At 44.1% G+C, this 19284-nt stretch overlaps 1 protein-coding gene across 2 annotated transcripts in view; it reads left to right on the top strand.

The window, feature by feature from the left end:
• The window catches only part of VIL1 (villin 1), an 86405-nt gene that overhangs the window by 5872 nt on the left and 61249 nt on the right, over nucleotides 1-19284 (top strand). The gene's annotated exons all lie outside the window — the stretch shown is intronic.

Genomic DNA, 19284 nt, shown 5'->3' with positions numbered 1-19284 from the left:
TAGAGGGCAGCAGATACCTACATGCACATAAACAGGTATTTTGCAGGCACTCCCAATAAAAGTTTATAGGCCAAAAAACACACAACTCTTTTCAAAAGAAACTCATGTACTTTTTTGAGCTTCAGGTGACAAGTGACACAATGCTCAGGTGTAAACAGGCCCATTGAGAATGATGGGATCCTTCACTTTGAACGTAGTCAACCTGTGAGAATTACGCAACAAAATGCTCAGGTATTGATGGGGTTAAATCTTATGATATGAATTGTGGAATCATTCTCAGTCAGGGATTTTGATAAAGGAACTTAGTCGCCCTGAAACGTTTTACCATGCCCCCTGGCTGCAGGTCCTCCCCTGGTGTGACATCACTTCTGCTTCCACGTTTCAAGGTGGTTTCTGTTGCATCCCGGTTCAGCTTCTGAGCATTTTACACAAAGCTGACAGACATAGGACACCACTGCATCATAAGTCCCCACTGGCCGATCGCTCAGTTCTCATAGCTCCCCAAGCAGAAAGCTGGCGACTGTCAGTTACCACTCTCTGCTCTGCCAAACACCACCACCATGCTCGCTAGAGTGCTGGGCTGTGGAGGGGGCGGGTGCCGGTCCAGGCAGATCCGACTTCATTGTCACAAGCCTGGACCCGCTCTGTAACGTTAGTAGACAGTGGACTTCAGCCAGCTATGTGCTGAAAATGGTTCACAGGAGTGCAGAACGAACTTCACTCCTGTGATCCATAGGAGAAGTACAGCCAAACCAGCTTTGGCTGTACTTCTCCTTCACTTCCCACCCGCAATGCGTCATATGATGTCCTGGACTTTGAGTGGGGATAGCTGAATGATGGGTGCGGCTGCAGGCATCTTTCAGATGTTATTTTTTTCCACCGGCAATTCCCTGCACAGTAATAACAATCATAGTGGCTGCTCAGCCGATAGATTGTTCGTACAGGTGGCGGAAGGGGACACCCCCCGCGCTCCTGCCGCTCTCCGGTGCTTCCACCAGCTCGGCTCGCCTGTGCGATCGGCAAACCAAAGAAGGAGTCCACCGGAGGCAGAAGTTCACCTTAGGCCCCATACACATTATCAGTTTTTCTGCTGAGTTTTTCCTTCAGATTTACCAAAACCACATAATATGAGGTCAAACCTTAGGAGTTTCAATGTGTATGCAACCAGGCAGGCCCTTCTACTACATGGTTTTGGTAAATCTGAAGGAAAAAATCACCAGATAATCTGATAGTGTGTATGGGGCTATAGAGAATACTAGTGACCAGATGGTCCCTGGCAGTCTCTACGACTCTTGGAGACCTGGGCGCGACATTATGACGTCACATACGGCCTGGCAGCTGTACTCGCCTGAAAAGCTGAGTCCTTTTTTTTTTTCTTTTTTTTGCTATCTCACGCTTTTGCCCTATCGTTGGTGTCATTAAATAAAATAGCACCCCAAGGGCCAGATAAAAGCAAGTAAAGTGCCACACCTGGCCCCCGGGCCACAGTTTGGAGACCACTGCCATAGATTATTCTTTTTTTTTTTTTTTCCTTCAACCTGAAAAAAAACAAAAACAAAGACTTGATTCCCCCATCCACACATTCGATGTAGATGGAAGAACTGAGCCTTTGCATTCTGAAAGCGGGGAGACTTCCTCGCCATTAGAATACGCTGGTCAGAGTTGCAGGGTATAGTTATAACCTGTATGGTTTTCTTGCCTTATTTGGATCATTTCAAAGCTTTGATTTAGTGGGAGTCTGCACTGCTAACAGTTACACCAGGGTGGGGCCCATTCTTGAATGAGGACCTAGGGAGTGACAGTTGCAGCATTTTTTATGGAATTTCTCCTTTTCAAGATCCTGTTGAACAATTCGGCATTGAGGGCTTTTGATGAGCCAGGAAAATGTTGCAGTTTATGCCTGTGGACTGGGCAAATTCCTCTTCTGCCCTGCCCGGAATAATTACGGATGGGTCAAAGTATCACTTTAATTATTACACACTAATATACAGGCAATGCAAAGTGTTTCCATGTACAAAGGGAAGTGAGAATTAAAATTCCAGCAAGCCTCAAACGAGGGCTTAGAGGTCAAGAACCTGAGTGCGTTGTGCATCCAGAACTGTTGTTTTACAGTACAGATAAAGCCTAATACTAGAATCCAACTATTCCAAACTACATACAGCCGTTCCAGGCTTGTTGGCCATCATGAGTGTTGGTTTTATTTATTTTTTTCTGGTTGAACTGGGTGAACGGGTGTCTTTTTTCAACCAGATTAACTATGTAACTACACTGACCAACCACTTTATTAGGTACACCTATTGCTTGGTAACACAAATTGCTAATCAGCCAATCACATGGCAGCAACTCCATGCATTTAGACATGGTGAAGAAGACTCGCTGAAGCATCAGAATGGGGAAGAAAGAGGATTGCTAACCTACTGGGATTTTCACGCACAACCATCTCTCGGGTTTACAAAGAATGGTCTGAAAAAGAGAAAATATCCAGTGAGCGGCAGTCGTGTGGAGGAAAATGCCTTGTTGAGGTCAGATGAGAATGGGCAGATTGGTTCCAGATAATAGAAAGAATGAATGAATTAAATATTTGTATAGCGCACACCAAGAAAGGTAACAGTAACTCAAATAACCTCTCGTTACAACCAAGGTATACAGAATACCATCTCTGAATGCACAACGCATCAAACCTTGAAGCAGATTGGCTACAGCAGTAGAAGACCACACCGGGTGCCACTCCTGTCAGCTAAGAACAGAAAACTGAGGCTACAATTCACACATGACCACCAAAATTGGACAATAGAAGAATGGAAAAAATGTTGCCTGGTCTGATGAGTCTCGATTTCAGCTGCGACATTCAGATGGTCAGGTCAGAATTTGGTGTAAACAACATGAAAGCATGGATCCATCCTGCCTTGTATCACCGGTTCAGGCTGCTGGTGGGGTGTAATGGTGTGGGGGGTATTTTCTTGGCACACTTTGGGCCCCTTAGTATTAATTGAGCATCGATTAAACCCCACGGCCTCCCTGAGTATGGTTGCTGACCATGTCCATCCCTTTATGACTACAGTGTCCCCATCTTCTGATGGCTCCTTCCAGCAGGATAATGCACCATGTCACAAAGCTCCGATCATCTCACCACTGGACAATGAGGTCCCTGTCCTCCAATGGCCTCCACACTCACCAGATCTCCATGCAATAGAGCACCTTTGGGATGTGGTGGAATGGGGAGATTGGCATCATGGATGTGCAGCCAACAAATCTGCAGCAACTGCGTGATGCTATCATCTCACTATGTAGCAAAATTTCTGAGGAATGTTTCCAAAACCTTGTTGAATCTATGCCATGAAGAATGAAGGCCGTTCTGAAGGCAAAAGTGGGTCCAACCCGGTACTAGCAAGGCGTGCCTAATAAAGTGGCTGGTGTATATCATCAGTACGATAATGCATGGAAGCCATGTCTTCTATGGAGTTGGGGCTTGGGGGCCATCAACACAATATAACCAAACAGGCTATGGTGCGGTAAACCATAGGAAACCAAAAAGCCACACTTCAAGTCCAGGGCCTCAACAGCACCTTGTCCCCATCCAAAACCAGAAAGGGTTCCTTGTAGGATAGGGCCACTAGAAATTTGCGTTTTATTTCGGATGCATTCGTTCATTGAAGAATTTCGGTTCACACTGCTGCAACTTGAGACACATTGGGGTTGATTTACTAAAGGCAAATAGACTGCGCACTTTGCAGTTGCACTCTGCAAGAGCAGTTGCTCCAGAGCTTACTAAATGAGTTAAAGCTTCCCTTTACAAAGAATACCCAATCACATGCTAGGAAAATAAAGTTTTGTTTGCACGTGATTGGATGATGGAAGTCAGCAGAGCTTCTGCTCATTTACTAAGCTCTGGACCAACCTCACTTTCAGAGTGCAACTGCACTTTGCAAAGTGCACAGTCTATTTGCCTTTAGTAAATCAACCCCATAAAGTCACATGACAAGTCAAAACATATTCATTTCAATGGGTGTTGTCTATCAAGTTGCAGTGACAAGAGAAAAAAAATGGTCCTGCTCTACTTTTCTTGCGGCTTTGGTGCAATTTGAGTGTCATAGGCTGCAATGTTAAATCATAAAAGTCGCAAGGAAATCGCAACGCATGTGGCAAGTATGTCGTATGACTTTGGGGTTGCAGCAATGTGAACCCGAGCCCATGTTCTGTAGCAGGACCCTTTCCTACTGTTTTGGGGCCCCCTCCAAGGTGGCAGAATGGCAGGGCCCCGGTGAAAATGCAACCTTTGCGACCCTGGTAGTTCTGCTACTGCAGCTCAGTACTTAAAGGGGAGGGTCAGCCGTGAAAAAAAGTTTAAAAGTCAGCAGCTACAAACACTGTAGCTGCTGACTTTTAATAAGGACACTTACCTGTCCTGGGTGCCCGCGATGTCGGCCGCCCGAGGCCGACCATCCCTCGGCTCTCGGGCCTTGTGGCTTCACTGCCCATTTCCTACTGCGCATGCGCGAGTCGCGCAGCGCTTTGTGCATGGGGAGCGCTGTGTTCTGGGACACACACAGTTCCCAGAACACACCGTGCCCCATTCACTAGAAGACGACGTGAGGAGGAGGAGACTAAAGATCCCCATGGAATAGGAAGAGGCAGATTAGGACGATCTGCTTAGCAACAGGCATTTCTGGTAAGTTACATTTTTTTTTTCCTCAAATTTTTTAGGAACATTTATATGCAATTTTTTTTTTTTTTTACAGTGGCCCTCCACTTTAAGCGTCATCACCCTCCTACAGGAAGTGTGTTTCTGGCAGGATCACTGGATAAATATAAAGTAAAAATTCCCCAAAAAAAGAAAACGAATGCAGTCACAATTGCATTGATGTTATTGGGTTTAGATACAATTTTATAAAAGAAACAATTTTACCATTCCATGCTCACTCAAAATAAAACATTTTTTCGCTGGAAATCGAACATATCCGGCATTTTTCTTTTTCTTTTTTTTCTTTTCTTTTTTTTTTAGAAGGCATGTGTTAAAAATAATTAAACTTCACTGCAGACAAAAATAAACTGTCAGATTTGTTATCTCCGCATACAAGTTATGTACATAGAAACGGTTACACTGATAAAACAAACACGGAGGTGGCTAACTAACTACTGCAGAAAATATAGTCATTATGTAGGACAAACCTTTGCTGTGTATTGCATTGTGTATGGGGATTCCATCATCAAGACCCGCTTGCTGTGGGTGCTTAAAAAGGCAAGTGGTTTGTGATTTTTTAGCATTTTTGCAGACATGTTACATGGAGAGAAACAAGCAGGATGACCTTTTTTTCTTGCTGCAAGTCATTCCTGTACATGACACAGCCCAGGTGAGAACTGAACTAAATACATCCATAGTACACATGTCACTATGTTTATTATTTAATTGCACACGCCATCACGAAATTATAACCGTATTTTATTTAACCACTTGCTTACTGGGCACGTTTACCCCCTTTCTGCCCAGGCCAATTTTCAGCTGAAATTGTTACTTTTATTGTCACAAGAATAGAGCTTTCTTTTGGGGGGTATTTAATCACCACTGGGGTTTTTATTTTTTCTAAACAAACATAAAAAGACTGCAAATTTTGAAAAAAAATAAAATAAAAAAAAAGTTTTTCATATTTTGTTATAACATTTTGCAAACAGTTCATTTTTCTCCTTCACTGATGTGCGCTGATGAGGTGCCACTGATGGGCACTGATAGGTTGCACTTATGGGCATTGATGAGGCGGCACTGGTGGGTACTGATTTGGAGGCACTGATTTGGAGGCTGCATTGATGGGTGGCACTGATGGGCACAGATAGGTTGCATTGATGGGCACTGATTTGGAGGCACTGATGAGGCGGCACTGATGGGCACTGATAGGCGACACAGAGAGGTGGCACTGATAAGTGGCACTAATAGGCACTGGTAGGCAGCTCTGATAGGCAGCACTAATGATGAGGCACTAATTAGCAGCACTGATGAGCACTGATAGGTGCCACTGGTGGGCACTGATGTGCAATGATATGTGGCACTGGTGGGCACTGATAGGTGGCACTGGTAGGTGCTAATAGATGAGCCTATTAGCAGAAACAGAACAGTTTGTTGTCTGATTGGCAACGCTGATGGGCAGTGGTCGGTGCCACTGGTGGGCAATGATAGGTAGCACTGGTAGGCGCTAATAGATGAGCCTATTAGCAGAAACAGAACAGTTTGTTGTCTGATTGCCAACACTGATGGGCACTCATAGGTGCCACTGGTGGGCACTGATGGGCAATCATATGTGGCACTGGTGGGCACTGATAGGTGGCACTGATGGGCACTGATAGGTCGTACTGATAGGTGGCACGGAGAGGTGGCACTGCTTGGGCACTGATAAATGGCACTTGTAGGCGGCTCTGATAGGCAGCACTGATGATGAGGCACTGATTAGCAGCACTGATAGGTACCCCTGGTGGGCCCTGATGGGCAATGATATGCTGACAGCGTGAAGAAAAAAACGGATAAGCAGCATTTGTTTATTTCTGTGATCAGCTGTCATTGGCTGACAGCTGATCATGTGGTAAAGGGCCAGCTCAGATTGGCCCTTTACGCAAACTATGATTTATTTTTTTCTGTGCCCCCATTAGGGAGGTTTAATCCTTCTCTCTTTATGCTGGCTACCATTTTCACCGAGAGAGAATGGGAAAGAAAATCCCAAATTTCATGTTGCCACCAGAACAGGAAGGGAAGTCTTCCAATTGGGACCATTGTTCTGGTGACAACCGGGGATTCCCTCACTTTGCAGGAATTTCCTCTCACTTCCTGTTTTGGGTATGGGACATGAAGTGAAGAGAAATCTCCCCAATGGGTCACAGGTGACAAAAGAAAAAAACTGCCAGGGGTTATAACCCTCCCTCATGTCCTGAGCAAGTCTTGATGATGAAGCACGTTGAGTGGTAGTGACATCACTCACTGGAGACACCCGGAAGTACCGAGATTCTTATCTGAGGGATATTACTTTATAAATAAAGTGCCTATGTTTGATAATATTACATTACGGATACGTCTCTATTTTTAATGCTGGTCCTGTGCTGGTGATGAGCGGAGGAAAAAAAGTTGTGAATTGGGGCTACAAACGAAGAAGTAAAAAGAGAGGAGTTTATGTTGCCGCTTCTTCTACCTGTGAGAGTATATTAAGCTGTGAAAGCCTTGGTGGAAAAAGGAGGCATCTGGATGTTTTTCCTTCCATAGTTACCGTCATAAAGTCTTTCAGGACTCACATAGAAATAAGGGGCCATGGAAATCTGGTGAGCCTTTTATTCACTTAAAAGTGAAGTTTAGGATTTTTTTTGTAGAATCATACTTACCTAGGTGGATGTAGGATCGGCCCAATGATGCATCTGTTCCCCACCTGCTCTAAGATTAAGAACCGAGTGATCAAACACTGTTGATTGCTCAGTTCTCAGAGCTCCATGACCAGCTCTTTGCTCTGCCCCCCTCCTCACTGGAGCGCTGGGCTGTGGAGGGGGGCTGGAGGCTGAGCCAGGTGTCAGTCAAGGGTTGTGAGGCGGATCCCAACCATATGGTCACAATCTTTCCCCAGCTTGGACTGGCTCTGTGACATCAGCTGGCAGCAGTTGGCCGGCAGCAGTCTTCACCCCGCTGTCTGATGAAAACAGGTCACAGGAGTGCAGAACAAACTTTGGCTGAACTTATCCTTTAAAGTGGTTGTAAACCCTAAAAAAAATAAAAAAATAAAAAAAAAACCTGCAAGACAAAGGCATAATGAGCTAGCCTGAGATCGAAGCCCCCGCAGTGATCACCGTTCCGGTGGCCAACATCGCTCCCGGGGGTTACTTCTGGGTATCACAGCTCTGGTGCTATGACTGGCCGGAGCCGCGATGATGCCACTCCCGTGCATGCACACAGGAGCCGCCGGTAACGGCACAGTCTAATTGAAGCAACGCCGTACATGCCGTTGCTTCAGTTTGCTTAAGTGCGCATGTGCGATGACGTCGGCACATGCAAATACAGGGGATATCTCCTAAACCTGCACGTATATCCAGTGTAGTTACAGGTAAGCCTAATTATAGGCTTACCTGTAGCAAAAAGTGGTTGTTAACGGTTTACAACCACATTAAGGGTACGGAGCACAGAGGTGGAAGATTCTTTGTGAAATGTCATACAGACTGAAACTGTTTATATAATGACTTTTATCACTAATCAAGCTTTATTATATTGTTTCACTATATTGGCGCACGTGTGGGTCACATGTTGGTTTCAATTAAAACTCATGCAGCGCTGGTTTAATTATAGTTTTTTTTTTATGGCACCACGGGGTGTTTACTTTTTCTAGCGGATGGGGTGGGATGGATGGGATGGGGTCTGGGTTGGAGTTTTTTTTTTCCAGCACAAGGGTGGCGCCTTTATAACCTTCCCTTACTCCATCGAAGAAAAAAACAAACGTTTTTCCTGTACTTTAAGAATTATGTAAAATAGAGAAGCAAATCTCCCAGAATGTTCCAGTTTCTTACATAGACAATAAGATCAACGCATTTAAAATGCCTTTCGATGTTTATTTGTATGATCCTGGCATGAGATAATGGCTTTGCTGCAGCAATTGAAGTTCTAATCGGTGGCAGGTTTGGGGTTTCCCTGTTGGTTGGCAGGCTGGGGTGCACCAATGAAATGAGCCGGGTAAAATTTAAGCTAAAAATGTTTCTTTGATCACAATATGATGTGTTACATTTTAACAATACTAAAAAGAATGTTTCCAACCAACTAGATTTGTTTCAGTTATATATGAACAAAAAGCTAATTTAATTACTTGCAGAAACAGATACCGCTGTTTATTTGTATCAGCATCATATTTATGCATTTGATTTTTATATTTGGTATGTTTAAAGTGATTGTAAACAATCTCTTTGTAAAATAACCCATTCAGGATAAAATAGAAATGAAAGGCAAAACATTTATGTAAAGATATAAAAACATTATCAGTGCCTTTTTCCTCCTTTTTTTATACAGTGCCTTGAAAAAGTATTCATACCCCACATTTGTCATGTTTACAACCAAAAAATGTAAATGTATTTTATGTGATAGACCAACACAAAGTGGCACATAATGGTGAAGTGGAAGGAAAATGATAAATGGTTTTCAACATTTTTTACAAAATAAATATGTGAAAAGTGTTGGGGTACATTTTTATGGCGCCCACCTGAATCAACACTTTGTAGAATCTCCTTTCACTGCAATTACAACTGCAAGTCTTTTTGGGGATGTCTCTACCAGCTTTGCACATCTCATTCTTCTTTGCAAAATATCTCAAGCTCTGTCAGATTGGATGGAGATCGTCTGTGAACAGCAATTTCCAAGTCTTGCCACAGATTCTCAATTGGATTTAGGTCTGGACTTTGACTGGGCCATTCTAACACATGAATATGCTTTGATCTAAACCATTCCATTGTAGCTATGGCTGTATGTTTCGGGTCGTTGTCCTGCTGGAAGGTGAACCTCCGTCCCAAGTCTCAAGTCTTTTGCAGACTCCATCAGCCTTTCTTCTAAGATTGCCCTGTATTTGGCTCCATCCATCTTCCCATCAACTCTGACCAGCTTCCCTGTCTCTGCTGAAGAAAAGCATCCCCACAACATGATGCTGCCACCACCACGCCATATAGTTTTGTGTGCGTTACTGCAAGTTTAACGTAATATAGTTTTGTGTGTTACTGCCAGTTTAACGTAATATAGTTCTGTGTGCATTAGTGCCAGTTTAACGCCATTTACTTCTGTGTGTGTTACTGTCAGTTTAACGCCATTTACTTCTGTGTGTGTTACTGCCAGTTTAACGCCATTTACTTATGTGTGTGTTACTGCCAGTTTAACTCTATATAGTTCTGTGTGCATTACTGCCAGTTTAACGCCATTTACTTCTGTGTGTGTTACTGCCAGTTTAACGCCATTTACTTCTGTGTGTGTTACTGCCAGTTTAATGCCATTTAATTATGTGTGTGTTACTGCCAGTTTAACTCCATATAGTTCTGTGTGCATTACTGCCAGTTTAACGCCATAGAGTTTTGTGTACATAACTGCCAGTTTAATGCCATATAGTTCTGTGCGTCACTGTATGTTTGTCGCATTATATTGTAGTATATTATAGTGTATCCGTGGAGTGTATCTGTGTAGTGTGAGTACTCAAATTAAAGTGCACCATACACCTCTTTACATTGATTAAGTGCATCTACGTACAGATTTCAACTTCTTCTTTACATTTGCTTATAAGCACCGCCCCCTCCCACCCAATAACGCCTGGGAGGACAACAAGAGGAGGCAGACATTCCCTTTGCACTGTAAGGGGGCCAGCAACAAATGTGTCCACAGGCAAAGGTGGACGTGGTGGTCAGTCCTCAGGCAGGGCATCATTTCCTCTGTTTAGTGAGTTTGCCCATGCTATCCAGCCACAGCATGCAGAGGAGGTGGTGGACTGGCTTACTAAACCTTCCTCATCCTCTGTCACGCAAGTAGAGACAAGTGTGTAGTCCCCTGCAGTTGCCAGAGTGGATAAAGCTGCCTCCTTGCCCACATCTATTCCTGCCATAGCCCCAAAATCAGCCATTGAGGAGTCAGCTGACTTATTTGACCACAGCCTTAGTCACTTGCTCCTTGATGATGCCCGGCCATTACTGGATTCAAATGTTGGTTCTGAGGTTGAGGATGACAGGAACATGAGCACAGAGAGAGGGACGAACACTGGTAGACAAACTGGAATTCATGTTCCCCAAGCCGCAGTATATTGCCAAGTTGTCTCCAGTGGTAATGATGAAGATTGAGGAGATGGAGATGATGAGGTCCCTGATGCGACTTGGGTGCCAGATAGAGCAGAGGAGGAAACTGAAGGTGCGCGGCACAACCCCAAGGAGGCCGACATCAAGAAAGAGTAGAGAGCAGCCATCCTGTTCCATCACATTCTGCAGCTGTTATCTCCCAGACCATTCCCCAAAGCTCAGCTGTCTGGGCCTTTTTCAGCACATCTGCAGCAGACCGCACTGTTGCTATCTGCAAACTGTGTCTCAGGCACATCAAACGTGGCAAAAAAACACCAACCATTTGGGTACCATATGCTTAACAAGGCATTTAATGTCCAACCACCCATTTGCAAGAGCACCTAAAAGCCACACAAAAGGGGCACAAATCTGTCCCTCCTCCTCCTCCTTACACACTTCAGTCTGCCCCTGCTATACTGAGTCATTACCTCTCAGCAGCCTCCACTGACAGGGATGATGGTATAGCACAGGGTGTCCCAGGTCCTAGCAGCACATCTGCCAGCAGCACACCACCAGCTGTAGACTGTAGCCGGCAAATTTCTCTGCCCCATCTGCTGCAGCGGGAAAAAAATACAGCCCCTCCCACCCACATGCCCACATCTAAATGCAAACTTGTGAAAGCTGTTGGCTCTCCAACTTCTGCCTTTCAGCCTGGTGGACTCTGCCTCCTTCTGTGATTTCGGACAATGTGCTGTACCACAATGGCAGGTTCTCAATGGCTACTACTTTTCACATAAGGCCGTTCCATCTCTCTACTATCACATGGAAGGGAATGTTCTGGCATCGTTGGGCAAGGCAGTCAGCCTTAAAATATACCTTACTGCTGACACATGACACATGGTCCAGCAAGCATAGGCAGGCATTATATATTTTGTTCACAGCACAATAAAGAACTCATCCCGCCCCCACAGAGAGCGCAGAAGATAAAATCTCTTGAGGACACATTAAAAGAGGATTTTATTGAACGTTTTTTCTGACTCCAGTAAGTTACAGTGTCGTGGAAAGCGTAGTTTTGAGTCTTCTGTTGGTCAAGAGGCAGGGCTCGAGTGCTGCGGGAACGCATGGGAACGGCGTTCCCGTACTATTTCCACAGCGGGAACGCCGTTCCCATTAGCTGTCTGAGCCGGGCTGAGGCTATGCAGCGCGTAGTCCGCGCCGCTCCTCAGCCGCCGAGTGACTGGTTGCTAGGCAGGGGCCGCTCCGCATCTAGCAACCGGTCACATGACTTCGGCCGTGCACGTGGGCACGCACTGGCACGAGACCGTCAGTCAGTGTGACACACGCTGCGCGCCTGCTTGGTTCCGGAGTTCCCGACTGTCCTCCCGCTCCCCTCTACCCAGTGCCTCCTGGGGCCACAGCTGCTGCACTTTTCGAGTTTACTTCTTCTCCCCCCAGAACAGAAGGGAAGAGAATACCAGGAGGTCAGTCACTAGTGTGTAAGTAAGTTTCATTCTGCAATACCCTGCCAATACTCATCAATACTCTGCAATACCCTGCCAATACTCATCAATACTCTGCAATACCCTGCCAATACTCATCAATACTCTGCAATACCCTATCAGTATCAATACTCTGCAATACCCTGCCAATACTCTGCAATACCCTATCAATACTCTGCAATACCCTGCCAATACTCTGCAATACCCTATCAATACTCTGCAATACCCTATCAGTATCAATACTCTGCAATACCCTGCCAATACTCTGCAATACCCTATCAATACTCTGCAATACCCCGCCAATACTCTGCAATACATACCCTGCCAATACTCTGCAATACCCTGCCAATACTCTGCAGTACCCTATCAATACTCTGCAATACTCTGTCAATACTCTGCAATACCCTGCCAATACTCTGCAATACCCTGCCAATACATACCCTGCCAATACTCTGCAATACCCTGCCAATACTCTTCAATACTCTGCCAATACTCTTCAATATCCTGCCAATACTCTGCAATACATACCCTGCCAATACTCTGCAACACCCTGCCAATACTCTGCAATACCCTATCAATACTCTGCAATACTGTGCCAATACTCTGCAATACTCTGCAATACCCTGCCAATACTCTGCCAATACTCTGCAATACATACCCTGCCAATACTCTGCAATACCCTGCCAATACTCTTCAATACTCTGCCAATACTCTGCCAATACTCTGCCAATACTCTTCAATACCCTGCCAATACTCTGCAATACCCTGCCAATACTCTGCAATACCCCATCAATACTCTGCAATACTGTGCCAATACTCTGCAATACCCTGCCAATACTCTGCCAATACACACCCTGCAATACCCTATCAATACTCTTCAATATCCTGCCAATACTCTTCAATATCCTGCCAATACTCTGCAATACTCTGCAATACATACCCTGCCAATACTCTGCAACACCCTGCCAATACTCTGCAATACCCTATCAATACTCTGCAATACTGTGCCAATACTCTGCAATACTCTGCCAATACTCTGCAATACCCTGCCAATACTCTGTCAATAAATACCCTGCCAATACTCTGCAATACCCTGTCAATACTCTGCAATACTCTGCCAATAATCTGCCAATACTCTGCAATACATACCCTGCCAATACTCTGCAATACCCTGCCAATACTCTTCAATACTCTGCCAATACTCTTCAATACTCTGCCAATACTCTGCCAATACTCTTCAATACTCTGCCAATACTCTGCCAATACTCTGCCAATACATACCCTGCCAATACTCTGCAATACCCTGTCAATACTCTGCAATACTCTGCCAATAATCTGCCAATACTCTGCAATACATACCCTGCCAATACTCTGCAATACCCTGCCAATACTCTTCAATACTCTGCCAATACTCTTCAATACTCTGCCAATACTCTGCCAATACTCTTCAATACTCTGCCAATACTCTGCAATACATACCCTGCCAATACTCTGCAATACCCTGCCAATACTCTTCAATACTCTGCCAATACTCTTCAATACTCTTCCAATACTCTTCCAATACTCTTCAATACTCTGCCAATACTCTTCAATACTCTGCCAATACTCTTCAATACCCTGCCAAGTGTTGTGCATGTGAGCGTATAATTTTTTATTTTTTTTTTGGTGGGGGAGTGGATCTTTGGTGGGAGTTCCCACACTTTTTTCCCCAGGACTTGACCCCTGTCAAGAGGGGAGCGTTGGCGAAGGCACCTGCCTAAGTGAGGCATTTCAGAATTTTATTAGTCCTCGCCGCCCAGGGCTGTTAGCCTCCACATCCCATCGGCAGCGTCTGCATCACATGGTGGATGATTACTTCCGGGGCGAAAACAGAGATGGAGAGTTTTCCAGCTGACAATCCACTGATTTACTGGGTCATGAGAATAGACCACTGGCCAGACCTTGCCCAGTATGCTATTGAGTTGTTGGGCTGCCCTGCATCCAGTGTGCTTTCTGAATGGGCATTCAGTGCTGCAGGAGGTTTCCTTACTGATCATAGAACACATCTGTCCACAGACTCCGTGGACCGTTTGACTTTTATAAAAATGAATCAGTCCTGGATTACCAGCTATGAAGCCCCTGATGCCGATGTCACTGATTAAGTCTTTTTGGGATGTGGAATCTCTACAGGACTTTGAGGCTGCCTAGCTTTGAGGGTGTTCAATCATTTCATCTGGAAGAATATTTTTGGTATTGGTTTCATGGGCACAATTAACACCCAAAGACCAATTTTTCAGCACCTGTTTGACAGGCGCATATCTTTGCAAATTTTGTTTGTCTTCATCAAGAGCACCTCTATAGGGTTACGGATGGGAAGACGCCCCCACACCCAAAGAGTAATTTTTCTGCGCCTGTTTGACAGGTGCATATCATTGCAATTTTTTACAGAAAGGCCAATTCTTGCTTTCATCAAGAGTACCTCTATAGGGTTACGGGGGGAAGGCGCTACTGATACCCAAAGACCAATTTTTACGCACCCGTTATTTCTATCCAAAGTCAAAGTGACACCAGAATGTATTAAAAAAACTCTTGTTCCCAGTGCACTACATTGTGGCCTCATCATACACACTGGCTCCCCAGCTGTTGCTGAGCAAAATAAAGGCAGCTTGCAGGGAAAATATATTTTTTTGTTTGGCTTTATAAATCCAATTATTACTGCAGCAGATTCTAGAAATGGTACAGATTTGCCACTTTACAGGTAGACTAAGGGGGGCCCCCAGACACTATATTGGAAGGATTTTTTCATTTTTATGCTTTCACCTTAAAAACCACTGCTCATTTGATGTTTTTCACAAACGTTTTTTTTTTTTATTGATACAGGTCCCCCAGGGCAGGACCTGGACCCCCGTAACCATTGTATGCCCACTTACTTGCATATACTGTAAGCCTTGAAAATGGGCACTTTTGATTTTTGACGTTTGGGTTCCATTGACTTTAATGGGGTTCGATATTCTGGTCCGAACTTTCGTGGTGTTTGAAAGTTCTGGTGCGAACCGAACAGGGGTCCGTTCGGCCCATCCCTAATATAGACCAGACCAGGGGACAAATGAGGAGGAAAAAGGGACAGAGGAGGGACTTTGTTCCAAATCAGGGACAGTTCCTCGAAATCAGGGACAGTTGGGAGCTATGTTAATGTCTAGTATGATATTGAATCTGAAATTTCCTTTTGTGGTTAACATAGCCCTGATGGTCTGCTATTTGAGTGGTTAGATATCTGTGCTGTCCAATGGTCTTATGTTTTTATTAACATACCATTTTTTATCATATTTAATCAATAATATTTTGTAATTACATTTGGTACTCTCTTATTAAATATCAATATTCACATCTATAATTCTCTCTAAATATTTTTAACCACTTCAGCTCTTAGTTTTTCTTTTGTGATATAAATTTAAAAAGACCAAAAATTTTGAATAAAAAAAAATAAATATATTTTTTACTTTCTGCTATAAAACATATCCAATAAAAAAAAGTTTCCTCATTAATTTTGGCCAAAATGTATTCTGCTACATGTCTTTGACTAAAAAAAAAAATTCTAATCAGTGTACAGTATATTGATTGGTTTGCATGAAAGTTTTAGCGACTACAAACTATGGGATATATACTGGAATTTTCTTTTTATACTAGTAATGGCGGTGATTAGCGACTTATATTGGGACTGAGAAAGTGCGGCAAGCAATCTGACACTAACTGACACTGGGGGGAACTGACTAACTGCCACTGACATCGCCAGTGACTTTAATACAGTAATCTGTGCTAATAATATACACTTTCATTTTACTAATGACACTGGCTGGGAAGGGGTTAACATCAAGTCCAATCAAGAGGTTAACCATTTCAGCCCCAGAAGGATCTACCCCCTTTCTGACCAGAGCACTTTTTAAGATTCCGCACTGCGCCGATTTTATTGACAATTACGCGGTCGTGCGATGTTGCACCCAAACAAAATCGACATCCTTTTTTCCCCACAAATATAGCTTTCCTTTGGTGGTATTTGATCACCTCTGCTGTTTTTATTTTTTGCGCTATAAAAAAAAAAAAAAGAAAAAGCAATATTTTTTACTTTTTGCTATAATAAATATCCCCAAAATATATAGTTTAGGCCGATATGCATTCTTCTACATATTTTTGGTAAAAAAAAAAAAAATCGCAATAAGCGTATATTGATTGGGTTGCGCAAAAGTTATAGCGTCTACAATATAGGGGATAGATTTATGGCATTTTTATTATTATTTTTTTGTTATTAATAATGGCGGTGATCTGTGATTTTTATCATGACTGTGACATAATGGTGGACACATCGGACACTTTTGACACTATTTTGGGACCATTGTCATTTATACAGCGATCGGTGCTATAAAAATGCACTGATTACTGTGAAAATGACACTGGCAGGGAAGGGGTTAAACACTAGGGGGCGATTAAGGGGTTAAGTGTGTCCTGGGGAATGATTCTAACTGGGGGGGGAAGGCGGGCTACCACTCACATCACAGAGATCACTGCGAGAGCCCACAATGTTGCATCTTAAAGGGGGACGTACCTGTATGCCCATTTGCCCAGCCGTGCTATTGTGCCGACGTATATCATCGTGCGTGGTTCGGCATGTAGTTAAATTGATACTAAAGCCTCATTTTTTTTTTCATTTAAAAATAACAAACATGTCATACTTAACTGCCCTGTGTAATGGTTTTGCACAGAGCAGCCGGATCCTCCTCTTCTTGGGTCCCTCTCCAGCGCTTCTGGCCCCTTCCTCATGCTAAGTGCCCCTACAACAAGCAGCTTGCTTTGGGGGCACCCGAGCCAAGCCGATGTTCTGTGTGCCCATTCAGACACGGAGCCACGTCCCTGCCCCCTCTCCTCATTGGCTCACTGACTTTGATTGAGAGCAGCGGGAGCCACAGGCACCCCGCTGCTGTTTCAGCCAATGAGGAGGGAGAGTTCTGGACAGCTGAGACTCCCATGCAACATCGCTGGATTGAGATGGGGCTCAGGTAAGTATTAGGGGGACTGCTGTACACAGAAGGTTTTTTATCTCAATGCATAGAATGCATTGAGATTTAAAAAAAAAAAAACCTTCTGACTTTAGAACCACTTTAAGTGTGTTGTGTGTGCTGCTTTTACATGCACACAACCTAAACCCGAGGTAGGCAGCGATGTACGGATACCCCGCTTTTCATGTGTGGGTCGCCAATCAGCGGAACATTGCAGAGAAAAGGGGGAATTTGTAGTCCCTAAAACGTGTCGGCTGTCTTTTATGATGTTAAAAAAAAAAACGATGAAAGCATTTTTGGAATCTTTACCTTTGGCTTGGAGTTCTTGTCGTATTCTTATGTTTGGAATTACTTTTTTGGTTCCTACTGGAGGGGAGTTTTATTTTACATGGGCATCTGAGCTGCGAGCTTGGTGAATTAGTGGCCTCCTTCACTCCTAACGAATAAATACTGTAAGTCACAGTGCTGCTTAGATACGTTTCTCTGAAATGAGTGTCATACTTTATTGAATGGGGCACTTATGTTCTAGGAATCAATAATAGCTAGATACACCCTGTCAGATCAGGCCTTCCCAATCTCACTCTAACATGACTAATTCTAAGACCAAAGATCATTCTGTTTTATGGTTACATTTATAATATATTTCTTATTCTTGATACTTCCCAGTTTATGTAAAAAAAAAAAAAAAAAAAGTTGCTAAGCTATCAATCAATAAAAGAAGCCAGGTGTAATTTCAGTAAAATGCCACGTATAGGCAGGGGCGGACTGACCATGCGGCCACTCGGGCACAGCCCGAGGGCCCAGAGCTACTAGGGGGCCCCATCAGGGTTGCCAGCCTCAGTAAAACCAGGGACAGTATGTAAAAATCTGTGTTTTTTTTACATCTGTCCCTTACCGACATCCTTTTGGTCTAAAAATCCTGAGATTATAGCTGCCCCACCTCTCCAGTACTTTCTCAGCCAATAGAAACATGTCTGTGTATACTGTGTGTACATGTATGTGTATACTGTGTAATTGTATTCTGTGTGTATGTATACTGTGTAGCCCCATAATCTCTGATTGCCTGGGGGCCCCATAATCTCCTATTGCCCTGGGGACCCATGAGTTGTCAGTCCGCCCCTGCGTCTAGGGATGCAATGGTGTACCTCTGTTTCATGAGTATGCAGCCAATCAGAAGCCAGTGACATGAGCACGGGACTTACACATACGGAAATCGAAAAGCATTACAGAGCACCTTTATACTATAGATCAGCCTTTCATAACTTGGGTTCCGTGAAACCCTAGGGTTCCTCCAGAGGTTTCTAGGGGTTCCTCGAGCTGTGGCTGATTGACCTCCTATTTATGGTGCCTTCATGGTTCTAGGCCAACACCATTTGGCAAAGCAGGAGCATGACACCAATTATCTTTTTAGCTATCTGTAAGGATTGCATTCTTCCTACTGACCACCAATGTAAGAAGCATTTTGCCATTGACCCCCAATAAATTGATTTTAGATCTGCAAATGATTTTCGGGGTTCCTCTGAGGAAAAAAGGTTGACAAAGGCTGCTATAGATGTTTCATTGATGCCATTGGTCCAATCAGCTTGTAACTGTGCCTAGTGCTGGAAAAAGGTCATCCAGTGCTCAGGGTGAAGATGCCCAATTGTGCACCTCCTCTTCCTGACCATCTTCTGCAGCTTGGATCTAAGATACTAATGCGACAGTGCCACTTCTACCTGTCTGACATTTGGGAGGTGCAAAAAAATATGTCAAGTGGCTGGCTGGCACCTTTTGGTACCCGGTTCAGACCATGCCCCATACATCCCTAATTATGCCACTGTTGCAGACAATGGACCTCACTACCAGAGACATCACTGCTCCTCTGCTCAGGCTCCTCCTATCAGGTAGGGTCAGTAAAAGAGGAAAGTATTGAGGGCGGCTCTCAACTCTCTTGATGGTACTCTATGGGCTGCTTCCTCATGATGCCCCCTCCACCCCAACACATAAAGACCCTGAGGCCACAACAG

This window comes from Lithobates pipiens, unplaced genomic scaffold (assembly GCF_037356315.1).
Source record: "Lithobates pipiens isolate NorthernLeopardFrog02 unplaced genomic scaffold, aLitPip1_a1.2 Scaffold_22, whole genome shotgun sequence".
Classification (NCBI taxonomy): domain Eukaryota; kingdom Metazoa; phylum Chordata; class Amphibia; order Anura; family Ranidae; genus Lithobates; species Lithobates pipiens.
Note: the sequence above shows the minus strand (reverse complement) of the source record. Positions and strands in the feature narration are given on the sequence as shown.